Genomic DNA, 13,740 nt, shown 5'->3' on the forward strand with positions numbered 1-13,740 from the left:
GATACGCTCGGGATCTCATTTGTCTGTTTATGACATTTTTTCGGCTGTAAATAAACGGCATCAGCCATCAGTCACAATAAGTCGAGCACCAACAATTTCACCGCTTTGACGATTTCCGTTCTCATGATCGATCAGTTTGACGGATTTGAGAGATTTGCAGATGAAGTTAGCTTAATGTTTCATATTACAGGTAAAATTCAATAACACACTAATATGAACGTTTAATTGGTGACAATAAAGGTTACAACGTGTCAGAAATATGGAACCACGATGTGTAAGTCGAATCATATAACAAACATAACATCGAATTTTGTAAAATATTACATACAATTATGAAAGCTTGAGTGTTCTAGACGGTACATGAAGATTAATTGCTGTTTTTTTTTTCGTAGTACGGATGCGCTTATTAAGAATCTTCACCAAACGTAATTTTAACTGCTGAATCGTGTTGCATCGAAATAACCGTCGTGAGGATCATTGCGATCGATGCGATTTGCCAGGAAGGAACAATTTTGACAGCAAACTCTATATACTGTCTCATCCGTTGCATTTACATTTTCCAACAGAGAGAAACTTGACAGCCGTAACAATAGTAGCTAATTGGACAAAAGCTCTTAAATAACCTCGAATATCCTGACCGCCTAGTCGGTCGTGTCGTCTTGACACTGACAAGTGGAGTTCAAATTGACACATTGAATGGAAATACCGCGTGGCTTCAGTTTGTCTGGATACACCGAGACACACCACGATAAGGGTCGATATGTTACACGAGCCTACCATGCTGACTGTAGTTTCTGTATACTGTTTTGCTAGTCCCAGAACTCACACGTATCATTCCATTCAAAGGGTCGTGTGAGAAGGTTGCTATCCGTACTTCGAGTGTACGGGTTGCAAATGGTGTCGCTACGCGATAGCAATAATTTTTGGACACCGGTTCGTTCTTAACGTTGCCTCGGGAGATTGACTCGGTTGTCAAAGATATAAGTTGACCACGAAGCCGCAATGTGGCGTGGGATGTATTAATCTTAGTTCATTTCCTTCGTTCGGTGGTTTGTTGCTATCGCGATGGGATCATCCGGTACGCAATTTCCGTAAACTGGCATGGCAATATCTTGTCCAGCAAACTAATGAACGTTTGGAGCTGAAATGATTATATCTGACGTCGGTAACGTATGCGTGTGGAATGGTTTTTGAATAATATACTATCTTTCTAGTTTGGGTTCTAGTCCTTTTTCGGCAAAAATCGCCAAAACCAGCACCTAAAATGTAATACTTTGAATATAAAATAAATTTAATAAATACGTATTATTGATTAAAAGAAACCAGAGGAAAATTTTATGATTCACAACATCCTGTCAAAAAAGCTGTTAAACTCAAATGTTGAATTTTTTTGATAATTTGTCCTGTTGGTTTTTAACAGGTAAAATGACTTTTCTGTAACGATAGGGGCCCAAATACTTTACATTGCAACTGATTACGGATGATTTGTAGAATACTTCTCAAAACTCAAATCTATTTTCGATTTAATGATATTCCGTTGTTTATGGATTAGCTACCCACGCTGTTTTATTTTTACTCCGATGTCCTCCCGAGTTCATTGAACATTTGGGTGGATCTTCTTACAACCTCTCAAGTCTCGTGAATCTAAAACATATTTTCAACAGCACACTAATTGGATGGAAAGCATCCAACGCTAAGAAACACATCATCTCACCGAACGCAACAATGAATCAGATCCAGCAATAGCTTCAACGCTTTCAGTGAGGTTCAGCCAAATCTCGCCGGAAAACGTTAATTAATGTCGCCCAAGACAAACGTACACTAGCTCGAGCTGTTGGCTCCTTTCGTGGAAACTTTTCTTCCGTTCTCTGGACGCACCGGTATATAATGAAATTGTTTTCTGTTGCTGTAATAGAGAACTTATTTTTGCTTTAACAGTTACTTGGAGAGTGCGCGCTAAGCTGGGGAGGGATGATAAGGATGAGATGTTCATTCAATTGCAGAAGAAAAATCAAGTCATTTCGCTTCTGAGAATGGAAAACATAATGGACGTCCGAGTTCACCCAGGCATTAAAACGGTAACGGTTTGCGGTGTGTTGTTCCGCCGGTTAACTTTTATGTGTGCCTCATTTGATGGTAGTGGACAGCAGACAGCGATTGCTGTTACCCACTAAACCAAACAACGGCGACAATTTTAAATGGAGTTTCACTTAAGACTTCCATTTTACAGTGTTACCCATTGCTCTCGACCAACTCTAGTGCCATTATTGGTCAGCTAATTTGCTGAGTGTACTTCTTCGTGCTCATCTATACTGACAATGGGATGGACAAGGAAACCTCAACTCAAACAATCGCCAAGTACATTCAAGTCCGGATAGAAATTCACTGAACGGGTTTGTAGAAGATTCACGAAACAAAAAATCCTTTCATTCCTCTCAGCCAAACCAAACTTCATTTCGGTTCCGATTTTGTAAGGTGGCCGAATATAATAGCAAAGGAAAACGGTCCAACAAAGCAGCACTTTCGCGGTCATTATTGTCTGTTCATCGGAGTGGAAAAATAAATGTCTCAAAGAAGAAAAAAAAACACAAACCTCAACGCTGGACACCAATTATAAAGTCTCGTTAAATTTAACTACTACGTCAAGTCCGTTACGTTGGATTGAGGGCATCGTTTTAATGATAGTTTTCCCTCGTTGTTCTGCTGGAAAAAGAATCTTGGAGAAAACGAAAACAATTTACATTTCGCAAAGACAATTAAGCATGGCGCGTTTGTCTTTGATGCAAACGGACATCGGTGACGGCAGCGAACACTCATTGTTTCTTTTCGTATCTCAATTTATGCTTAGTTTTATAACATTAAATGTAATAGAATGACAACTGAATTGATGAAACATTAAAAAAGTATAATGAAAGCAAAAAGTTATATGCTATGTATATTAAAACTTAACTGAATGCCTTTAAAAAATATCAAACAATAACAAAACAAAACTTCTACATAGTTTCATACATCGTTACGAGAATAAATCAAGTTAGAATCTGTTTTTGAGATAAAATATTGCTCAATTTTATTGCCTTTCCCCCTTGCTCCGTTTATCTCACGATATACACTTTTATTTTCAATCGTCAGCCAAAACAAACCGAAGACCGCTTGCAGCCAAAATAACCTGTTTGACATGGATGTAAGAAATTCAATGTCGTTCGCTTGATCCATTGTTGATTTATTGCTGTCTTCGATGTTTCGCAACATAAGCAACATTTTAAGTGTTTTTCTCTGTGAATTGAATATTCATTCAAAAGCAATTTGTCTAGCTAGAAAACCTATCGAAATAAATCACTATAGAAGAACAGCAATGAGGAAACAACAGGAAGGAACAGCAATAACGATTGCAAAATTTGCTGTCAATGAGTAATAAAAGGATTTATTGGAAGGGAAAAGCATGAAAAAGTCAACATTAATCATATGTGACATTTTTTATTGCACGGAAATTTTGTCGTTTTCAATAAATACAGCCATAGTTGCGCTAGTGTTTCAAGCATTTTGTTGAAAAGATTTTCAATATGCGCTTGCCTCTCTTTCTTTGTCTCGTTTCCCATAACTACCCCAAAACGAATTTACAGATTAACTCATTCTAGTCCGGTATCATTCTAATGACATAACATTTGTATCGTATTCTTAAAATCACTAAGTCAATGCACAATAAAAAAAAATTGTCCCCAAACACATGAAAAACGTAATTTGATCGGTTCTTATTGCTTTGAAAATTAAACCGTGTCGAACGTCCAAGCGACGGCTGTAAACAATACAGATTGTGTGACATACATTGAGAGGCTGTATTTCAAGTGTGCTGGATCTTGTACAAGAATGTAGAATGTACACCGACAAAGAGATTCATGGTTTCATATTTTTTTTTATAAATGGTCGAGATGCGACGTTTAGTTAGATTGGTGTAAAGAGATGGCGTTAAATTATTGATGTACAGAATCTACTATTTAGAACAATTGTAAACAAATACGCAGTTATCTATGTTTAAAAAATGTTCAAAATTATTATTATTTGTGTTTTCCATCTAAAGGAAATTTATCTCCTTAACCTTAAATAGAACGCAATGCAAGAAAAACAAACTAAACACCATGTTTGGCGGCATTTTCCCCATTCTTTTAAATTTCGATGCAAGGCACGAGTCAACCACACAATCCAGTGCCATATTTAATGGCTTCATTTTGCCTTCCTGCGACACTTTCCGTAGAACTCATGGGTATGTTTTTATTATCATCATGACAAGCCGAACTAAAAAGCACATAAAAACTCAACCTTCCCTGCCATCCGTTAGGCAAATGTGTTTATTCCCTGCCATTGGGCGGCTATGATATTCACTAATTTAGAGCCACCCAGAAGGGAGGGACGAGCGATCCCTTCCGTATTGGCAAACACATAGACACGTGTACAGCAAAAAAAAAATCCACCACTAAGTAAGCACGGGACAAAATTATGCTACCCGTTTCTGCTCGGTCATCGTTAGGCATAATATTTCCAGCATTTTAATCATCTGCCAGCGTTTACTTTACGATTCTTTTGGGCGAACGAGCCCCCAACATCAGGGACTACTGACTTGCTGGTGTAAATGAAATTAGCAAAACATTCGCTCGATGTGTGACTGTTGGCGCTTGTGCGAGGAAAAAACCAACCCCCATCCGGATGTCGAGGGCAAACCGTAACTTGTTGAGTTTTACAGGTTGCTTCCTGAATATTTCATCAACGTCGCTACGGTTCGTCCTTTTTTTGTGTGTGCGAGCTTATGACAAGCAAAAAGTTGGGCCAAAGTTCATGATTGCTAGTGTTGTGGTTGATGTATGATTGTTAACTTCTTTTTTTTGTTTCTGGTTGTTTCTCGTTGTCATACAATTGGCTTCAATAAATTTGCCACAGGATGTGGCAACCGGAATAGACACTTTTTAGAATAATTGATTTTGTACCTTTCCATTACCAGGCGTTGAGAGCGGGTGTTAGTTTGTGGGTTGAGCTTTAAATTATAAATTAGATGTGTTTAGGGATGTTGCATTGTCGGAAAGTTTGATTACGAATGGTTTAATTTGATTACTCATCTTTAAACGGTACTGCTATCCTAGATGAACGATGTTATATGAAACTTTACTAACAAGTGATTATGTGTAGCGACTGGCTTAGCGGAAAGTTTTTATTTTTTCCACACAGTAGGAGCAAAAATGTGTGTTTCCATGTTATAACGATTTTTTTTATTGAACACCTACACCTCTCGACTTCAAATAGTCCTCCAAATAGCGGCACTGCTACAGATTTGCGTCGAAAACTCTGACTACAGCTTTACAAGCCACTAGATGCAGGATGCAATCATGATCGTGGTAATACTTTTATTTAACGTGATGATGTTTTATTTAACTTAGCTTTTTTAGCATGTGAACATTTCCATAGCTACATCAAATTGTATTAACTCGAATATCCGCGTATCTCGAGTTTCCTCTAAATAATTGTTAAATACGTCGTATGTTTGGGAAATGTATGTATTCGTATGTTCGTATAATGTCGTATGTTTATAAGTTTATTTTTCGACTTAATACGATCCCATACCTATTTCCACAGTAGGAAGCACATTCAAAATTGATATTTTTGCGTTTATTTAAAGAATTATAATTCAAATGTCACGAAAACTAATTGTTATAATAATGAAATATACCGCTAATTTTTAGCTTTTTTAAATTTGCAAATTAAAAATTCAATTCTGTACATAAAACTCAGCGAAATGTAAAATTTTTAAAATCAACGTATCCGCGTGAATCGAGATCCGCGTAACTCGGGTATTGACTGTACAGCTTTGTTGAACTAAGATTGCTCATTTTGGGCTAAGTGGTAAAAACAAGTCTATACGACCTGACCATTCTCATGAAACTGTAAATTCCACGCGAAGCACACGCAATAGCTATTTGAAAATACAGGCAAATTGTTCGTGCGGAGAAAGCTGTTGAGTTATTTAGCCGTCATTATGTAACTTATGATATTTTTGAGAATGACCACATCTGAAGCCAAAAAATATTAAATTACGAATCCAGGGTCTCATTTCCCATTTAAAATATTCTGTTTTAACAGTTTTCCTGTACTAAATAATCTTAGAAACGCTTCTAAAATATTTGATCAAACTCTCATATTACAGTACGTTAACTAACAAATGTAAAAAATCCTTTCCACTTTTCAAATTCCAAGTTTTATTTTCCACCCATACAAACAGCTTCGCTAGTTTGTCTCAGTGACAATAAAAAGTACCATTTGCTGAATGGAGTAAACAACATTAATCTTAACCAATGCGCCTCTTAGGGGTGGCGCAAAGTTGTGCACATCGGTACGGGTTCCAAACTATTGCAATTGAAAGCAACTATCCACTCCCGGATTCAGATGTGGTTGTTGTGTTTTATGTGCATGAAAAATCACTGTTTGTCAAGAGTTGTTTCATGCTAGTTCATAAAAGTTTACATCCCATTGCTCTGTCACGTTTTACCGTATTGCGTCAAATTATGATTAAAAACTGCATGTGTTACATTTTTATAAAGTAGGAACAAAAATCGAGCATGTAATTATCGTAATGCAAAGCTCCATTTGGGTCCATTTGGTAAAATGTCTACTCCCTTCTATTTGCCATAATTTAAGTACACCCGGAACCGATAAATCAGCTTTAACTTGATCGAAAAAGTAACGCTGGTTTGCTTTACACACGATCGCATCAATGGTGGATGAGTCTGAGAAGTTTTCCTTCACTCGTTCCATTATCCTGAAAACACGCACAAAACCCATAGGCGTGTTCTATTGAGCCGAACCATACCTAACCCCCGTGTATGATGTGAATTTTATTTCATGATTCAGATCGGACCTCTTCTCAAGGGATCGGTACCTCCCTTCAAAAAAGGACGCAATGTCCGGTTTTTGCACACGGTACGATGAATGATTTATAGACGTTATTGCAAAAAGTAAACCCCATCAAGCATTTATCAATATACGCGCAGAGCTGGTAAACTCCGGTACGGCAGCAGAGGATATATTCGGGATCAATAATTTTCATCTCTCCGCTGACGGACGTTCCGGGGTCGGACCTGACTATCAAGGGCTACGAATCAAACATTTCTCAATCATTTTTCGAGCATTATTCGATTCTGGAGGGGTTTCCTCGTTTTTCATGATGCGCTATAACAGTGCCCCTTCTACGGTCGTTCATTTTCCACGGGTAGAAGAAAGGTTTAATGCGGCGATGGAATATTTTCAATACTTGAAAACGAGTGGATTGTAAGTCATAGGCAAACTTTTTTTTTCTCCCGAAACACACGCACACATAAGCATACTCTCATCGATGCCCTGCAATAGTGTTTTCATGACGCTTTCATTCTAGCAATCTCACAGTTGCCAAGCAAGCAATTTCATTTTCCACCATTCGGATTTCAGTAGTTTTGACTTGTTAAGAGTTTCTGGTTTTCCATTTTTTTGTTTTTTGTTATTTTCTAGCATCGTTGCGCCGTACGTTAACGCTTCACGTGTTTGATTTTTGCTACCATATTTGGTGGTCATTTTGGTTGGCCACTGTACACCAGTGCGATGCATCCAATGCATTCTCGATATTTAGTAATGGATTCAGGGATGGTTGTTAAAGGAAAATAAAAACACAAGAAAAAAAATTACATCCAACCAGAACAAAACTGTCAACCGCCCGCGCTACAACTGACAAACAGACCACACATACAAAAAAGTGTTATTTATGAGCTACAATATGACATCGAAAACCGAGCGCAGTAAAACATGCAGCGCGCGGCAGAAAACAGTCACCTACCGATAGGTCAGAAATTCAAACCATTTGCCATCGTGTTTGGGCTTCGACAACGTTGGTCGTGATGGAGTTTATACTTTTTTATTTGTGCGGGTAGACGTAAAAAAGAAACAACCAACTGACGGGATGCGCCACATGGGTTGCTGCGACGTATTTGTGAGGATGGTGAGAAAAAGATGCGAATCTCCCTCGACTCCGTCTTGCCTGCCAATCGCCATTTGTGCCTGTTTCCTGCCAGCCCTCCCAGTGAATGATTGGAAAAGTAATAAAATTTTAATCGAATTTCATTGTTCCGGAGCCGAAGCCACGAGACTGGGCAGTTGTATAAAACGGCCATAAAAAAGGCGGTTGCTGCGTTATCACTATTGACCACTAAGTGACACTAAAACGGTTGGGTTGCTTCAGTGACCGATGTTACGCGGCGGTTTGGCACGATCGTATGCAAAATTGGAGACAGTGCACTGGGATAAAAACCGCAAGCGCTAGAGATATGATTTAATTTGTCATGCCGATTGCGTGTTGCACAGATAGTGCGGTGCGTTAGGAAAGCTCAACCAAAATGGAATGTGATCAGTTGGGAACATAAAGTTGAATCGGCGATGGTTGTAATTTGAATGTGAAAACTGTAGAGTTTACATTGGTAAGAATTTTTGGTGATTGAACGATGTTTGCCTTCCGTTTGACAGGGGGTGAAATTTTGATTTAAATTTAAATTTCAGTAAATAAATTTCAATTCAGCATAGTAGCAGCAAAAATAAAACGAAAATTTTAAGAAAGGAAGTGAACATAAAGTTCTAGAATGAAAATATGATATGAATTGAGGCGTGAAATGAGTTATGCATGATTTGCTCATGTATTTTCAAGAAGTACTGCATATAATTTTTCAAATCGTTGAAATCTGCATGTTACAATACTCCACGAGCAATAACTAATTACCATCCATTAGCCCGGTGGTGCCTGTCTTTACACGAAAGGACCGGTTCAAAATCTCATCAAGGCCCATTCTCCGTACGCAGTTTTTACTAGCCAGATACGGGGTAATAGAGTCAAAGAAAGCCGGATATGCTAACCACGATACGATACTTTCATGTGTATCCTTGATTCATGTGAAAAGGTTAGAAGCAATAAGTTCCACCAACCAATGGATGGGATAATGGAAGATCTGAAATATCAGCATTTTACTAATTTACTGCATTTATTAGAATATCAATGTTTCATTGGCATAAACTGGACATACACACAATAAACTGTCTAAAAGTGCATAGATGACGCACATAAAGCATTGAGCAAGTAGTGCAAATAATTCAATAAATCTTCAAAATCCAAATTAAAATCTGTTCAACTCCAATGTAAGCTAACCATCACCAAAACCATAACTAAGCATATTTTGTCCACCACTAACCGTAGTAACTCGATCCATTCATCTTTTAAAATATGCTAATGATTGCATAAATTCGACACAATCTTCATATCTGCCAGATCTGTCCAATCATAATCATTTCACAATCCCATTCTCTCAGATAAAAAGATGGGATCGAGGCTCCATGTAGGGACAGCAAATGAATTCTACGGCTCAGTAAATCCACTCTAATACGTTCAATGGGAACCGGTTCGCTGGCAAGAGGAAAGCCAATGTTAATAATTCACCAGTCCAAAAACGGCCCGGTGATGGCACCGGTGGAACCGCCCAAAAACTTAACAGTCCCCGTTCCTATGATGGTCTGTTCGTTCGTTTGACAGATTGCGAACATGAAGCTAACCGGACGGTACGATTTGTTGGTTTGCATTTACAGTTCTAGCGAAGGAGCAGGGGTTCTGAAGAGTGGGTCGCAATTTCTCTATTACTGTTCACCGTTGGACCGTCCCGTATGGTAAAATGGAATGGTATGAAATAAATCTCATTTCGTGATTTTAGAGACAATCGCATGAATAATAGAAGGACAACCCCAATTGTGACCCACACCCGGTTTGTACGTTTCCGATCCGGACCGGAACAGAGGTCATCCGGTAACACGAGGTGAGATAGTGTCGGTTGAGTTTGAACTACCTTTCTGTGCCTTTCGTCTCCATCAGCCCAAAACCCCTCTCCAGTACGAAGGGCAACCCTTCCATCAACTAGCATTATACATCAGCACTCAAGCTGATGTCCTTTTCCTTCACGAGTCCCTTTTTGTTCCCCCCTGTATTCCCTGTGTCCTCCTATTAACCACACAGTCAATTCGCAACGAGAATTGTAATCTTAAAAACGGGAACGAGAGGAAACGCACATGACGGGATTGCTTTAAGCTTTGGATATCTTATGCTATCCATCGGTTTACTTGCGCCTCGGGAACCCGGGAAGTGAAGTTCATTTCCATTTTTGGTTTTTGGAAGTGGGAATATTCTCGTAATGGTGATTACATTCACCCCCCATTTTGCTGGGATTGATTGTAATGCGAATGAGCCTTTATTTCGAGGATGTTGCCATTCTAATGTTTCAATCAATAGCGCCCGGAACTGTAAAGAATAAAGGATGTGTAGCGCAATATTGCTCGCTTTTTCATCAACTTCCCAAAATCATCGAAAATACCGTCTAGGTTCGGGAGCTTGATAAGAACCGCTACAATCGTAAGCCAACCCTGTACGAGTGATGAGTAGAAAGGCTTTTCGTTTCTATTTACACACATTTCCTTCCCAATGGAAATATTCTTCCCCATTGAGCCCCACCTTCGGGGCTTAATATTGCGTCCGATTCATCAACTGTCCGCTGGGCGATGCTTTTGACACGCGACACGGAAGATGAAGTTGGATGTAGATGAGCTTCATACTGCAAGGCCTTTTACGGAGGAAAGCGAAAGATGCCTTCCATTTGTCAGACGTCCCCAGCCTACCCTGTATGGTGGGGTACACGCACGGTGTCTAATGGAACAGCCTCCTAGCTGTTCTTTCGGTTTGAAATAGGGAAACTATAATACACGCCACCAAGTATGTGAATCGTTTTGGCAATGGCGATGTGACTGGAATTTATTAAGCATCCAGCAGTGCCGTTGGAAGGAAAATTCTTTTTCCCGCTCCTATCGGGGTCGGTTCTATTAAATAAAATAACTTTTCACCATTTCCTCACCCCCGGGGGTTAAAGAAGAAGTCACGTCCATCGTCGAGGACGGAAACGGGATGGGGTTGTATACCCCATATCCCACGGGGAATTGTGCCTGATCCGTGCCGTCCCTTTTTTCGGTGTGATGTGAAATTTATATTATCCCACATTGCCTTCTATTTGCTTGTTGAAAAGCACAAAATGACCAAGCCAACATCGTAGGGTGTCCCGAAGTGTTGATCGGACACGCACCGGATTCCGGTGTTTTTGGCCACTCTGGTGTTGCTAGTCTCGAGAATCATCCATCCCCGAGAGAGCTTCCAGGGTCAAGATATTCATCTCCATCAGAAAGGAAACTATGTTTCGAACAAACGCCAACGGTCGTAGATAAATTTGCGAATAATTGAGCCCCCTAAGGATAGCTGCACTCATTAATGGAGATTTTTCCGAGAAATAGCTAAATGGAAGCAGTGAAAATGTAACATGAAAATGAGCCATTACAGGTCAATCCATCCATAGTACTGGAACAAAAACACGTGTAAATCGAGATGAAGCTATACCAATGGTCTTCGTATGAAAACACACCGGTACGGTAATGTGCTGTGAAAGAATCGCACCATAACATTACGTGGGATGGTGAAACACTGAAGCGCGATCCGGACAGTATGTTTGTGTGAGATGAATATAAATGAGCTTCGCTGGTGCAATGCCAGAGGAAGCTATAGGGAATTACCTAGAAAAAGGCTTGGAACAGGATCAAGGTTTGTCCAATGTCGCGAATATGACTGGTTTGCTGTACTAGTGGAAAATCTCTTCCCGGTAGTTGCGTACATACATACATACATGCATACAAAAATACTTAATCAAGAAAATGTTGTTGAAAAGAGCGAAACCACGAGATAAATTGTTTATTGCCGGAATGATAATTCGAGGGTTGATAAAAAATCGACGAAACTTTCCATTTCACTGCACATGAACGACCCGGTTCTACGAACGCTTGAGATTTTTTGTTTCGATTTTTTTGGTCCCAGCTAACCCACACCTGACCGGAAGTATGGAGACGGAGGCAACATGACCAAAAATGGGGATGCCATAAAAACACCCCCGTGATTGCCACCTAGCTGATAAGAAACCTACCGTGGATTTGGATACATAGTAACCGAGAGCAAAACTAAACTTACCCTTGTGTGGTTGAGCTAATAATCAGTGTATATGAATAGCCCTTAGTTTAGCATACGCCAAATGACTAAAATTGCCCTTTGCAAAACTATCACATTTGAATTTCATCGACGGCTTGAAATTGCACTGTGTTTAGATAAAGGATTTTCTGGTTTGGGCGGTCGCGTTGAAAAAGGTTTTCGAACGAGCGAATCGGCACATTGAATGTTTAAATTAATTTAAAATATGCAAAGCTAAAACCATCACTGCTGATTGGATTTTCCAAAATGCTAATAAGGAGCAAGTAACAAGGAAATGAGTAATAAAGAAAATGCATTTTATATTTTAATATTAACTTATCACAAATGATGAATTAGATTTCAAACTATTATTAGCACTAATATGCAAAAAATCGGATACTAAAAGTTAATACAGCATAAACGAAATGCAAAAATCACACTTTTCTAGACACATTTCGATAATGTTTTGCTATTTAATATTGAAGTAAGGTAAATGCAAATGAAAAGTTGTTTTTCAGCGCAAAACAGTGAAGAATACGATAAAAAAGAGAAACAAAACCAAATATAAAACTAAACATAAAATACACAACTGCAACGAAATGCATACTGAATACACATTATACTATTGTCACCAACAAATAGTGGTATCTTTCTCACCAGTCCATAGACATGATCGTTCAACCAGAGCACGTAAAGAAATAAAGCACCCTTCCCGTTGGTGTCGGTTCAAAACAGGAAAATGTAAAGCGCACCCCGTAAGGAATCGAAGGGTAAAAGAACAATCATCCATGCATAACACCAGACGCCAACTCTCGAGGGGGCAAATGGATAACCCACCAAACGGATAAGAGATGCACAACGTGCAAAACACTATTCCCACACGACTTATTGGCAGAACCACCCAGAACTGGACACCAATTGCCAACCTTCGCTTTCCATATTCTCGCAGCTAATGGAAACTATCATTTGTTTAAGAAGGAGCTAGAAAGTGCTCACTTCATGCTGATTTACATAATGTTTTCTCCCTGTCGTACGCGCTGAGGTGCATTTCCAATCGCATCCGCTGCAAAATATGCACGAAAGGAAAAATAAGAAAAGGAGAAACACTACTCCACAAGCCCTGCTTCACGACGTAAGCTTATTTCAGCAAACGTCCACAGCCGAGCCGGTTTGACAGTGGAACAGAGATAAATTGTATTGTTGTTTAACGCTTGCCTGCCTGTGGTTGCTGGTTACCGATGGAGACGCCAGGTACGTTATGGGTGGAACTCGATCATGGAGACGCCCGGTACCCCATGTAAACGGTCGATCATGGAGATGCCCGGTACTTTACGGTCGATCGAACTAGAAACCACGAAATGAACGCTGGTAGGGATTACATTTTCTATCGCTTGGTTCGTCTTCCTTTCGGGTAAGGGGTTGGCCCATCAAGATGGGTATTGAAGTCGCTATTCACAGCTGTAAAATATATTCATCGTAGATGGAACGCAGCTGAAGGGAAAAAAACTCAAGCAAAAGAGTGGAAACGAATTTCAGGAAGCAAACGTCGAGAGAAAGCACGGTGAAATGCAAATTATTTCCTGTTTTTCATTACACATAACCATTCGTTTGCATGTTGTTCGGGTTCGTTGGCATTTTGTCAC

General features: G+C 39.4%; 1 protein-coding gene across 1 annotated transcript in view; it reads left to right on the plus strand.

Annotated features, from left to right (window-relative positions):
• The window catches only part of LOC128707018 (tetraspanin-2A), a 42,353-nt gene that overhangs the window by 14,411 nt on the left and 14,202 nt on the right, over positions 1-13,740 (plus strand). The gene's annotated exons all lie outside the window — the stretch shown is intronic.

The sequence above is a fragment of the Anopheles marshallii genome, chromosome 2 (assembly GCF_943734725.1).
Source record: "Anopheles marshallii chromosome 2, idAnoMarsDA_429_01, whole genome shotgun sequence".
Classification (NCBI taxonomy): Eukaryota; Metazoa; Arthropoda; class Insecta; order Diptera; family Culicidae; genus Anopheles; species Anopheles marshallii.